General features: G+C 44.2%; 1 pseudogene; it reads right to left on the bottom strand.

Annotated features, from left to right (window-relative positions):
* Positions 1–11,918: 11,918 nt before the first annotated feature.
* Positions 11,919–12,700, bottom strand: LOC122229906 (annotated as a pseudogene).
* Positions 12,701–13,925: the final 1,225 nt, after the last annotated feature.

Here is a 13,925-nt window from a genome sequence, read left to right as displayed (position 1 = left end):
CCGGAGTGCCTTTGTGGGCAAAGGCTGCCTGGCACAATGCAGGCTGTGCATTTGCCAGCAGTGCAGGTCAGAGAAGCCAGGGACCTGCAACCAGGCAGCTATGGGGGAGACTGGGTCACAGAAGTAGGCCACTGGGGTTACCTGGCATCTTGCCTAATTCCAAGCCCTAAATGGCACAAATGCCCATATTCCCCCTGAAGGCAGAGCTGGGGGCATCTGGACTGCCTTGCAAGGGTAGGGCTGCACTGGACCTTTGGGGTGCCCTCCAACATGAGACACCTGGGAGTCTTGATTGCAGGTGAACATTGGGACCCCAGGGTAAATGGGATCCTTGGGGGTCCTGTTGCTCTGACTCTGTACGGTTGGAGAATGTCTCTCGCTTTCCATGGTGCAGCCTTCCTTTACTCCCTATTGCCTAGACAGAGGCCCAGTGTCTTCTTGTCCCTCCCAGAGGAGCAGACACCTCTCCGTGAGAACCGATGTGGGGTGCACTAGCTCAACATCCTGGAGAACCCCACTGCCAGAGGCAGTGAGAGCAGAGGGACCAGTAGCACTGCTTTGGCTTCAGACTCCCTGGGTTTGAATTATGACTCTTATCACTTAATAGCTGTGTGATCTTGGGCAAGTTACTTAACCTCTCTGAGCTTCAGTTACTCATCTGGAAAATGGAGCTAACATTACCTCCCCAATCATGGTGGGTAGATAGTAAATGAGAAAATATATGTAAAATTTTTAGTGCAATGTCTGGTGGATAGTTGGTACTCCGTGATTCCAGTCAGCTGAACTTCTTGCTGATTGGCCAGTTGCTCTGCTCTCAAGGAAGGTGTGTATGGCTGCTGAGGCCTGAGGGGTGTGACTCCATGGGCTGATTCTATGTCAAGCAGATGTGGTTCCTGAGGCATCCATGTTGCCTCTCTGGGTCTGGACTCTCTACCTGCTCCAGTGGGAGTGCTCAGGCCCCTCTTCTTGTCTTTCTTACCCTGTTTGTTGGAGCTTCAAGGCTTGGGCTGATCAGCCAGGCTGAGCCAGGCTGGGCTGATGGTGCAGCTGCAGGAAAGAATAGGAGCCTGGTGAGAGCATTGGAGGCTCAGAGCCTTCCGAGCTTGTTGGAGTAGCCAGCCGACCTATGTGGTATCAGCGTCTGCGTCTGAGATTTTACCTGAAAGTTCTGAGTCACCTCTGAAGTTCCTTATTGTGTGTGGGAGGGCTTGGGGGAGCTTCTGGCACTGTGTTTTCCAGAATGTGGAACAGCCTGTCCTATGTCAGCTGTCATGGAGAGGCGTCCGCTCTTCTGAGCAGGCAGGACAAGAGAGGGAGGGATTTCTGCCAAAGCCAGTAATAAGCAAGTGCCTCCCATCACTAAGGCAAAATGTAGTTACTTGTAGAAATGGGCTTGTCTGCTATGTTGCTGAACTGAGGTGACTTGGGCTGGGATATACAACCTGCTTGTCTAGTAGCTCAGCAGTGTCTGAGGCATGACTTGAAGAAATATGATCAAGTTGGCAGAGTGAGCACACAAACCCTCTCTGTAACCTCCTCCAAACACAGAGGACTCTCTATCTTTCTCTGTCTCTCTGTCTGTCTCTCTCTCTCTCTCTCACACATACACACACATGCATGCATGCATGCACACACGTGGTCTTTGTGGACCAATAGTGAAGAATAAATCTATGGAGTAAGCTGATGAAGTGTAGCCCAAGTGTATAAGGAACTGGGTATACATAGGTTGGGCTTCAAAGCTCATGTGGGAATGGAAATGAGTGTACCTCACACTTGGCAGGAGAGTGGACCTGTGCTCACTGCATGGGGCTGGGGCTGGTTGTCTTGTCTACTTAGTGAATGGTGACTGAAAACACTCCAGAAATGTGCTATTGCCCAGGGTGCAGGAAGAAAAAGGGACATCTTTGTTAAAAAATGAGAACTGGCTGTTTCTGCACAGGAGTGTGGCACCAGGAATTTTGTTGGCTGAGAGCAAACACTTGAAACTCCAGAACATAAGACCTGGTCCCAGGTGTGCAAACTGGGAAGAATGGGCTAAGGCAGCTGCAAAAGTACCTACCGTGGAACGACTTGTTCGAGGAAAACACTCCCATGCAGAATGAGCTATAAAAGAAAAATGACAAAGGACATGATGGAATCCATTATGAGGAATATTTCACAGACTCAGCAAACAGAAAAATTCATAACACAAGAGATGGAAGTAATCGCTTTGAAAATCTACTGACTCATGGAGTGTCCCCCACCCTCTTTTAAAATTTATCTAGTGGGGGTAGTTTTTTTCCTTGTCAATCGATGACATTTTTGGTCACTCTTCGGTGATAGAAAGCTCTATCGTTACTTTAATTCAATCACTTTAATTCAGTTCATAACTAAAATCACCTATTCCCAGATAGTAATAAAAACTTTGAACATATATGAGGGTGAAACCTTCTTTTGTCTTTAGCAGGTGGGGTCCCTTACTTCGGGGAAGTATGTGGTCTGTTTCCATCTCTCTTTTTTTACTTTTTCCTCCTTCTCCTGCTGCCATTGTGGGCCTGTCTGATACTGGATTTCAAGAAGGGGCTCAGGGAAGGGTTTACGTGATTGGAACAGTTGAAAGCTGGGTTTGGATTCCCTGGGACTGGCTGAGGTTTAAAGCTAAACTCTTTATGGGCACTTTTGTGAGCTCTTTGTAAGCTTTTCTGTTGAAGTTTTCAGATTGTAACTCCAATATGTAGGCAATTAATTTTATTTTTCCAGCTTTAGATGGTTACTTTTATATGTCAACTTGACTGGGCCATGGGAGTGCCCAGATATTTGGATAGGCATTATTCTGGGTGTGTCCGTGAAGGTTTTTCTGAGTGAGATTAACGTTTGAATTGGTAGACTGAGTAAAGCAGATTGGCATCCCCAATGTGGGTGAGCCTCATCCAATCCAGTGAAGGCCTAAATAGAATAAGAAGGCTGAGTAAGAAAGAATTCTCTCTCTGCCTGTTTTCAAGCAGAGATAACAGTTTTCTCTTGCCTTCAGACTCAGACTGGAATTTACACCAGTGTTGTCCTGGGTGTCCAGTTTGCCAAGTACAGATCTTGGGACTTCTTAGTCTCCATAATCACATGAGCCAATTCCTTATTATATATCTATTCACCCATCTATCTCCCAGACCAATACAGATTTTGATAGAGTGGTTCTAGAAGAAAAGAATTTTAAGGATGAGTTTTCTGAATTGGTTCTGGGGTTTCTGGAATTGGTTCTCTAATCTGATTAGATTTAAAGATGCTAATGACTTTATTTCCTCTAGTAAAGAGAACACTGATAATTCATGGCATAGTTGGCAATAAAGATATACAAAATATCTTTATTGGATGCTCTTAATCATCCACTAATCAAGGAACTGGGTAACTGTGTATATAATACTTTCTAACATTTTTTGAAAAATAACAAATCTAATGAGATTGGCTGGTTGCTTCTAATGTTGCTGGACAAAGTGGCAAAAGAAAAGGATGAACTCAGGGATTTGAATCCCCAGCTCAAATGCCACGTAAATCACCTGAAAACTTCTATGTGTGCCCTGAAGGAGACTCTTATCTACTATAGCTGAAGAGTTGAAATTGCTGAAAATCAAATGCAGAATCTTACCCTGCAATTGGCTGAATTATAATGTAAATTGAACTCCCAGCCTTGCAGGGTATTAAAGTGAGGGCATACTGGGAAAGAATGGGATCCTGTAAGTTGGGTTGGAGGTGTGTGGGATGAAGTCCCTGATGAAGCTGGGGAATTTGAGCCCCTAAATTATTTTTTGAAAAATTAAAAAAAATGTTTATTTATTTTTGAGAGAGAGAGAGACAGAGAGAGAGACAGAGACAGAGCTTGAGAGTGAGCGAGCAGGTGCGCATGCACAGGGAGGGGCAGAGAGAGAGGGAGACACCGAATCCAAAGCAGGTTCCAGGATCTGAGCTGTCAGCACAGAGCCCAGTGCTGGGCTGGAACTCACAAACTGCGAAATCATGACCTGAGCCGAAGTCAGACGCTTAATGGACTGAGCCGTCCAGGCACCCTGAGCCCCTAAATTTTGATGACTCTTTTTTGCCTGTGGAAGAGGCCTCCCTGCCCCCCAGTAGAAGCTGCCTTCCCACCTCTAGTGGTAGAGATTCCCTACTGAGAGAATTAACTTTGCCTTGTCTGAGGAAACTATAATGGCCTCCCCTCCCCTGAGGCAGTTGCCAGACAATGGTGACAATGGTGAGTTTCCTTAGGCCCCACCTCCACCTCCCTTCTTTGTGTCTAGACCTATAACTAGACTCAAATCCCACCAGTCCCTAAAGATGAGGTGCAAAGTGTGACCCATAAGGAGATGCACTATACTCCAAAAGAACTACTTGAGTTTTCTAATTTGTGTAGACAGAAATCTGGGGAATGTGTGTGGGAATGGAGGGTGTGAGGTAATAGTGGAAGGAACATTAATTTGGATCATGTGGGATTTATTGATACAGATGCACTAAGCAGAGATACTGCATTTATGTTGCAGCTCAAGGAGTTAGGAAGGTCTGTAACTGTTTGGTTGACATAAACGGACCAAAAGGCGGCCCACAGTGAGCAAATTAGAAATGACTGACCTGTCTTGGCTTAACGTAAAGGGATTCAAAAGCTTGGGGAGATTAGAATGTTAGAGTGGATCTGTCATTTAAGATTTACTCACTCACACTGGGAAGGTACAGAAGACATACATTTTGCTGTAGAACTCTGTGATTGCTCTTCTCTGTAGACCAGGCCTAGTGAGAGCTGTAGTCATGAAATTGGGAAACCTAAATACAGTGGGAGTAATTGGATCTTGGGGTGGCAGGGGTGAAGTGGTGGTGCTCAACTGCCAAAGGCAAGGTGAGTGTGGTTACTGTAGTGGACAGCAGAGTCAAAGCAGCAATCAGAACAGTCCAACTCGTACTGACCTCTGGCATTGGCTATTTGCTCGTGGTATTCCTAGAAGTAGGTGGGAAGCCTACTAAATGTTTACTTGATCTGTATAAGAAAACTTTTAAGTGAACAAGTTTAACCTGAATTATAAAAACAGAGTCACAGCTCCTCAATCAATTCCCAAATGTGAGCCAGTTTATAAACCCAGAACCCTGTGAATGAAGGGGAGGCTAGATCCCCTCTAGGAAGGACTTTGGTATACAACCAAAAATTTATACTACTCGTCTTCCTCCCAGCCTTCCCCAAAGGGAATTATAGCCTCTGGGAGGGCAACTGTGCACTGGAGAAAGGAAATAATCAGGGCTTTGGGGATTACTGGATACTGACTCTGAATTGACCCAGGATACTGGATACTGACTCTGAATTAACTCCAGGAGACCCAAAATGTCATTGTGTCCTACCAGTCAAGGGTAGGGAGTTATGGAGGTCATGTGACTAATGGAGGTTTAATTTATTTATTTATTTATTTTTATTTTTTATTTTTTTTTTACTTACATTATTTTATTTTATTTTATTTATTTATTTTTTTATTTTTTAATATATGAAATTTACTGTCAAATTGGTTTCCATACAACACCCAGTGCTCATCCCAAAATGTGCCCTCCTCAATACCCATCACCCACCCTGCCCTCCCTCCCACCCCCCATCAACCCTCAGTTTGTTCTCAGTTTTTAACAGTCTCTTATGCTTTGGCTCTCTCCCACTCTAACCTCTTTTTTTTTTTTTTTTTTTCCTTCCCCTCCCCCATGGGTTTCTGTTATGTTTCTCAGGATCCACATAAGAGTGAAACCATATGGTATCTGTCTTTCTCTGTATGGCTTATTTCACTTAGCATCACACTCTCCAGTTCCATCCATGTTGCTACAAAAGGCCATATTTCATTTTTTCTCATTGCCACGTAATATTCCATTGTGTATATAAACCACAATTTCTTTATCCATTCATCAGTTGATGGACATTTAGGCTCTTTCCATAATTTGGCTACTGTTGAGAGTGCCGCTATAAACATTGGGGTACAGGTGCCCCTATGCATCAGTACTCCTGTATCCCTTGGATAAATTCCTAGCAGTGCTATTGCTGGGTCATAGGGTAGGTCTATTTTTAATTTTCTGAGGAACCTCCACACTGCTTTCCAGAGCGGCTGCACCAATTTGCATTCCCACCAACAGTGCAAGAGGGTTCCTGTTTCTCCACATCCTCTCCAGCATCTATAGTCTCCTGATTTCTTCATTTTGGCCACTCTGACTGGCGTGAGGTGGTATCTGAGTGTGGTTTTGATTTGTATTTCCCTGATAAGGAGCGACGTTGAACATCTTTTCATGTGCCTGTTGGCCATCCGGATGTCTTCTTTAGAGAAGTGTCTATTCATGTTTTCTGCCCATTTCTTCACTGGGTTATTTGTTTTTCGGGTGTGGAGTTTGATGAGCTCTTTATAGATTTTGGATACTAGCCCTTTGTCCGATGTGTCATTTGCAAATATCTTTTCCCGTTCCGTTGGTTGCCTTTTAGTTTTGTTGGTTGTTTCCTTTGCTGTGCAGAAGCTTTTTATCTTCATAAGGTCCCAGTAATTCCCTTTTGCTTTTAATTCCCTTGCCTTTGGGGATGTGCCGAGTAAGAGATTGCTACGGCTGAGGTCAGAGAGGTCTTTTCCTGCTTTCTCCTCTAAGGTTTTGATGGTTTCCTGTCTCACATTCAGGTCCTTTATCCATTTTGAGTTTATTTTTGTGAATGGTGTGAGAAAGTGGTCTAGTTTCAACCTTCTGCATGTTGCTGTCCAGTTCTCCCAGCACCATTTGTTAAAGAGACTGTCTTTTTTCCATTGGATGTTCTTTCCTGCTTTGTCAAAGATGAGTTGGCCATACGTTTGTGGGTCTAGTTCTGGGGTTTCTATTCTATTCCATTGGTCTATGTGTCTGTTTGTATGCCAATACCATGCTGTCTTGATGATGACAGCTTTGTAGTAGAGGCTAAAGTCTGGGATTGTGATGCCTCCTGCTTTGGTCTTCTTCTTCAAAATTACTTTGGCTATTCGGGGCCTTTTGTGGTTCCATATGAATTTTAGGATTGCTTGTTCTAGTTTCGAGAAGAATCATGGTGCAATTTTGATTGGGATTGCATTGAATGTGTAGATAGCTTTGGGTAGTATTGACATTTTGACAATATTTATTCTTCCAATCCATGAGCAGGGAATGTCTTTCCATTTCTTTATATCTTCTTCAATTACCTGCATAAGCTTTCTATAGTTTTCAGCATACAGATCTTTTACATCTTTGGTTAGATTTATTCCTAGGTATTTTATGCTTCTTGGTGCAATTGTGAATGGGATCAGTTTCTTCATTTGTCTTTCTGTTGCTTCATTGTTAGTGTATAAGAATGCAACTGATTTCTGCACATTGATTTTGTATCCTGCAACTTTGCTGAATTCATGTATCAGTTCTAGCAGACTTTTGGTGGAGTCTATCGGATTTTCCATGTATAATATCATGTCATCTGCAAAAAGCGAAAGCTTGACTTCATCTTTGCCAATTTTGATGCCTTTGATTTCCTTTTGTTGTCTGATTGCTGATGCTAGAACTTCCAGCACTATATTAAACAACAGCGGTGACAGTGGGCATCCCTGTCGTGTTCCTGATCTCAGGGAAAAAGCTCTCAGTTTTTCCCCGTTGAGGATGATGTTAGCTGTGGGCTTTTCATAAATGGCCTTTATGATCTTTAAGTATGTTCCTTCTATCCCGACTTTCTCAAGGGTTTTTATTAAGAAAGGGTGCTGGATTTTGTCAAAGGCCTTTTCTGCATCGATTGACAGGATCATATGGTTCTTCTCTTTTTTTTTTGTTAATGTGATGTATCACGTTGATCGATTTGCGAATGTTGAACCAGCCCTGCATCCCAGGAATGAATCCCATTTGATCATGGTGAATAATTCTTTTTATATGCTGTTGAATTCGATTTGCTAGTATCTTATTAAGAATTTTTGCATCCATATTCATCAGGGATATTGGCCTGTAGTTCTCTTTTTTTACTGGGTCTCTGTCTGGTTTAGGAATCAAAGTAATACTGGCTTCATAGAATGAGTCTGGAAGTTTTCCTTCCCTTTCTATTTCTTGGAATAGCTTGAGAAGGATAGGTATTATGTCTGCTTTAAATGTCTGGTAGAACTCCCCTGGGAAGCCATCTGGTCCTGGACTCTTATTTGTTGGGAGATTTTTGATAACCGATTCAATTTCTTCGCTGGTTATGGGTCTGTTCAAGCTTTCTATTTCCTCCTGATTGAGTTTTGGAAGAGTGTGGGTGTTTAGAAATTTGTCCATTTCTTCCAGGTTGTCCAATTTGCTGGCATATAATTTTTCATAGTATTCCCTGATAATTGTTTGTATCTCTGAGGGATTGGTTGTAATCATTCCATTTTCACTCATGATTTTATCTATTTGGGTCATCTCCCTTTTCTTTTTGAGAAGCCTGGCTAGAGGTTTGTCAATTTTGTTTATTTTTTCAAAAAACCAACTCTTGGTTTCGTTGATCTGCTCTACAGTTTTTTTAGATTCTATATTGTTTATTTCTGCTCTGATCTTTATTATTTCTCTTCTTCTGCTGGGTTTAGGCTGCCTTTGCTCTTCTGCTTCTATTTCCTTTAGGTGTGCTGTTAGATTTTGTATTTGGGATTTTTCTTGTTTCTTGAGATAGGCCTGGATTGCAATGTATTTTCCTCTCAGGACCGCCTTCGCTGCATCCCAAAGCGTTTGGATTGTTGTATTTTCATTTTCGTTTGTTTCCATATATATTTTAATTTCTTCTCTAATTGCCTGGTTGACCCACTCATTCGTTAGTAGGGTGTTCTTTAACCTCCATGCTTTTGGAGGTTTTCCAGACTTTTTCCTGTGGTTGATTTCAAGCTTCATAGCATTGTGGTCTGAAAGTATGCATGGTATAATTTCAATTCTTGTAAACTTATGAAGGGCTGTTTTGTGACCCAGTATATGATCTATCTTGGAGAATGTTCCACGTGCACTTGAGAAGAAAGTATATTCTGTTGCTTTGGGATGCAGAGTTCTAAATATATCTGTCAAGTCCATCTGATCCAATGTATCATTCAGGGCCCTTGTTTCTTTATTGACTGTGTGTCTAGATGATCTATCCATTTCTGTAAGTGGGGTGTTAAAGTCCCCTGCAATGACCACATTCTTATCAATAAGGTTGCTTATGTTTATGAGTAATTGTTTTATATATCTGGGGGCTCGGGTATTTGGCGCATAGACATTTATAATAGTTAGCTCTTCCTGGTGGATAGACCCTGTGATTATTATATAATGCCCTTCTTCATCTCTTGTTACAGCCTTTAATTTAAAGTCTAGTTTGTCTGATATAAGTATGGCTACTCCAGCTTTCTTTTGGCTTCCAGGAGCATGATAAATAGTTCTCCATCCCCTCACTCTCAATCTAAAGGTGTCCTCAGATCTAAAATGAGTCTCTTGTAGACAGCAAATAGATGGGTCTTGTTTTTTTATCCATTCTGATACCCTATGTCTTTTAGTTGGCGCATTTAATCCATTTACATTCAGTGTTATTATAGAAAGATATGGGTTTAGGGTCATTGTGATGTCTGTATGTTTTATGCTTGTAGTGATGTCTCTGGTACTTTGTCTCACAGGATCCCCCTTAGGATCTCTTGTAGGGCTGGTTTCGTGGTGACAAATTCCTTCAGTTTTTGTTTGTTTGGGAAGACCTTTATCTCTCCTTCTATTCTAAATGACAGACTTGCTGGATAAAGGATTCTCGGCTGCATATTTTTTCTGTTTAGCACACTGTAGATATCGTGCCAAGCCTTTCTGGCCTGCCAAGTTTCAAAGGAGAGATCAGTCACGAGTCTTATAGGTCTCCCTTTATATGTGAGGGCACGTTTATCCCTTGCTGCTTTCAGAATTTTCTCTTTATCCTTGTATTTTGCCAGTTTCACTATGATATGTCGTGCAGAAGATCGATTCAAGTTACGTCTGAAGGGAGTTCTCTGTGCCTCTTGGATTTCAATGCCTTTTTCCTTCCCCAGTTCAGGGAAGTTCTCAGCTATAATTTGTTCAAGTACCCCTTCAGCACCTTTCCCTCTGTCTTCCTCCTCTGGGATACCAATTATGCGTATATTATTTTTTTTTAGTGTATCACTTAGTTCTCTAATTTTCCCCTCATACTCCTGGATTTTTTTATCTCTCTTTCTTTCAGCTTCCTCTTTCTCCATAACTTTATCTTCTAGTTCACCTATTCTCTCCTCTGCCTCTTCAAGCCCAGCCATCGTGGTTTCCATTTTGTTATGCATTTCGTTTAAAGCGTTTTTCAGCTCCTCGTGACTGTTCCTTAGTCCCTCGATCTTTGTGGCAAGAGATTCTCTGCTGTCCTGTATACTGTTTTCAAGCCCAGCGATTAATTTTATGACTATTATTCTAAATTCACTTTCTGTTATATTATTTAAATCCTTTTTGATCAGTTCATTAGCTGTTGTTATTTCCTGGAGATTCTTCTGAGGGGAATTCTTCTGTTTGGTCATTTTGGAGAGTCCCTGGCGTGGTGAGGACCTGCAGGGCACTTCCCCTGTGCTGTGGTGTATAACTGGAGTTAGTGGGCGGGGCCGCAGTCCGACCCGATGTCTGCCCCCAGCCCACTGCTGGGGCCACAGTCAGACTGGTGTGTGCCTTCTCTTCCCCTCTCCTAGGGGCGGGATTCACTGTGGGGTGGCATGTCCCGTCTGGGCTACTTGCACACTGCCAGGCTTGTGTTGCTGGGGATCTGGCGTATTAGCTGGGGTGGGTAGGCAAGGTGCACGGGGGCAGGAGGGGCAGGCTTAGCTCGCTTCTCCTTAGGTGATCCACTTCAGGAGGGGCCCTGTGGCAGCGGGAGGGAGTCAGATCCGCTGCCGGAGGTTTGGCTCCGCAGAAGCACAGAGTTGGGTGTTTGCGCGGAGCGAGCAAGTTCCCTGGCAGGAACTGGTTCCCTTTGGGATTTTGGCTGGGGGATGGGCGGGGGAGATGGCGCTGGCGCCTTTGTTCCCCGCCAAGCTGAGCTCTGCCGTCCGGGGGCTCAGCAGCTCTCCCTCCCTTTGTCCTCCAGCCTTCCCGCTTTCCGAGCAGAGCTGTTAACTTATGACCTCCCAGACGCTAAGTCGCGCTTGCTGTCGGAACACAGTCTGTCCGGCCCCTCCGCTTTTGCCAGCCAGACTCGGGGGCTCTGCTTGGCCGGCGAGCCGCCCCTCCGCCCCGGCTCCCTCCCGCCAGTCCGTGGAGCGCGCACCGCCTCGCCGCCCTTCCTACCCTCTTCCGTGGGCCTCTAGTCTGCGCTTGACTCTGGAGACTCCCTTCTGCTAATCCTCTGGCGGTTTTCTGGGTTCTTTAGGCAGGTGTAGGTGGAATCTAAGTGATCGGCAGGACGCGCTGTGAGCCCCGTGTCCTCCTACGCCGCCATCTTCCGGAACCTCCTCTGGAGGTTTAATTTAGATTTGACTCATAGTGGGCCCATTGGGTCCATGAACACATCCTGTGTTTATTTCCCTTGTTCTAGAATGCATAATTGGAATACATATACTTAGCAGCTGGCAGAATCCCCACACTGGTTCCATCATTGGTGGAATGGGGGCTATTAGGATGGGAAAGGCCAAGTAGAACTGTTCTTACTTAGGAAAACAGTAAATTAAAAGCAATACCAAGTACCTGGAGGGATTGCAGAGGTTAGTGCTACCATCAAGGACTTGAAAGATGCGGGGGTGGTGATTCCTTCTATAGCCCCATTTTACTCACCTATTTGACCTATTTGGAAGACAGATGGATCTTGGGGAATGGCAGTGGATTATGGATTATCATAAGCTTAACCAGGTGGTAACTCCAGTTGCAGCTGCTGTACCAGAGGTGTTTTCATTGCTTTAGTAACTCAACCCATCCCCTGGTACCTGGTGTATAGCTGTTAATCTGCCCATTGCTTTTTTCTCAATACCTGTTAGTAAAGATCACCAAAGCAGTTTGTTTTTGCCTGACAAGGCCAGCAATACACCTTCACTATCCTACCTCAAGGGTATATCAACTTTCCAGCCCTGTGTCATAATTTAGTTCACAGAGATTTGTTTTCCCCTGTGACAGTTGTTTGTTATAAAGTTGAACCCTGATTCTCATGATGGGCTTATCGGTAGGATTTCTGATAGTGAGCATGGCCACCAGGACTGCCAAACTTTCTGGATTCACAGTGCTGGGGATCACTTAGCAACAGGGTCTGGTGGTACTGGATGAGGATGTCTTTGATCTTCTTCTTGGAAGCCTCATCCATGTACTTCTGATAATAGGCCACTGAGGCTTTGGAGGTGGATTATGTAAATCCATCTGGGCCATGTAACCACCACCCTTCACTTGGACTCAGATGTCTACTCTGGCAAAGTGCACCTTTTCCAGAAGCAGAACAAGGTCCAGTAGCTTGTATTGCAGTGTGTGAGACTATATCATCTCCAGGGGCTGTCCATTCAACTTGATGAGGCCATTGCTCCATTAGCAGTGCACCAGTGCTGTGGCCATCTTCTTGCATCTAAAGACCTGCATGGACAGTGTGGCTGTGAATGTAGAGAAGACCTCCTCACCGCTTAGTGCCACAACCAGGAAAGGAAGTTCATAGGGATCTTGACCACCTTTCTCTTCCACAAGATATTGCACTGGTCCATTACATTGATAACATGATGCTGATTGGATCTGGTGAACAAGAAGGAGCAACTACTCTAAATTTAGTGGTAAAATATGTATGTATTAGAGGGTGGTAAATAAATCTGATTAAAATTCAGGGGCCTTCTATCTCAGTGAAATTTCTAGGGGCCCAGTAGTACAGGGTCTGTTGAGATATCTTTTCCAAGGTGAAGGGTAAAATTGTTGCATCTGGCCTCTCCTACAACCATAATTGTGGCATAATGCCTAGCGGGCCTCTTTGTTTTTAAAAAAAATTTTTTTTTTAACGTTTATTCATTTTTGAGACAGAGAGAGACACAGCATGAATGGGGGAAGGCCAGAGAGAGAGGGAGACACAGAATCTGAAACAGGCTTCAGGCTCTGAGCTGTCAGCACAGAGCCCGACATGGAGCTCGAACTCATGGACCGAGAGATCATGACCTGAGCTGAAGTCGGACGCCCAACTGACTGAGCCACCCAGGCACCTCCCTAGTGGGCCTCTTTGTATTTTGGAGGTAACATATTCTTCATAGAGTGTGTTACTCTAGCCCATTTACCAAGTGGCCCAAGAAGCTGCTAGTTATGAGTTGGGCCCAGATGAGAGACAGCTCTGCAACAGGTCCAGGCTGCTATGTGAGCCTCTCAGCTGCTTGGACCATATGCTTCAGCAGATCCAATGGGGCTTGCACTGTCAGTGGCAGGTAAGTATGCTGTTTGGAGCCTTGGGCATGCCCCTACAGGTGAATCGTTGCATAGGCCCTTAGGATTCTGTAGCAAAGCTCTGGCATCTTCAGCAGATAACTACATTCTTTTTGAGAAGGAGCTCTTGGCCTGCTCTGGGATTTAGTAGAGACAGAATGCTTAACCATGGGCAACAAAGTTACCATGTGACCTGAACTGTCAGTCATGAACTGGGCATCATTTGACACACCAAGCCATAAAGTTGGACACAACAGCACTCCATCGTGAAATGGAAGTAGCATATACATGTGATTGGGCCTGAGCAGGCCCTAACGTCACAAGTGAGTTATATGAGGAAGTAGCCCAAGTGTCCGTGATCCCCACTCTTGGAACATTGACTTCTCCCTTTTAGCCTGAACCTTTGGCCTTATGAGGAGTTTCCTGTGATCAGTTGACAGAGGAAGTGAAGACATGAGCCTGGTTTATAATTATGTAGGTACTATACAAAAATGGACAGCTGTGGCACTATTACTCCTCTCTGGGACATCCCTGATGGACAGTGGTGGAGGGAAACTCTCCCAGTGGGCAGAACTTTGAGCAATGTGCCTGGT

This window comes from Panthera leo, chromosome C2 (genome assembly GCF_018350215.1).
Source record: "Panthera leo isolate Ple1 chromosome C2, P.leo_Ple1_pat1.1, whole genome shotgun sequence".
NCBI classification, from domain to species: Eukaryota; Metazoa; Chordata; class Mammalia; order Carnivora; family Felidae; genus Panthera; species Panthera leo.
This window is presented reverse-complemented; position numbering and strand designations above follow the sequence as displayed.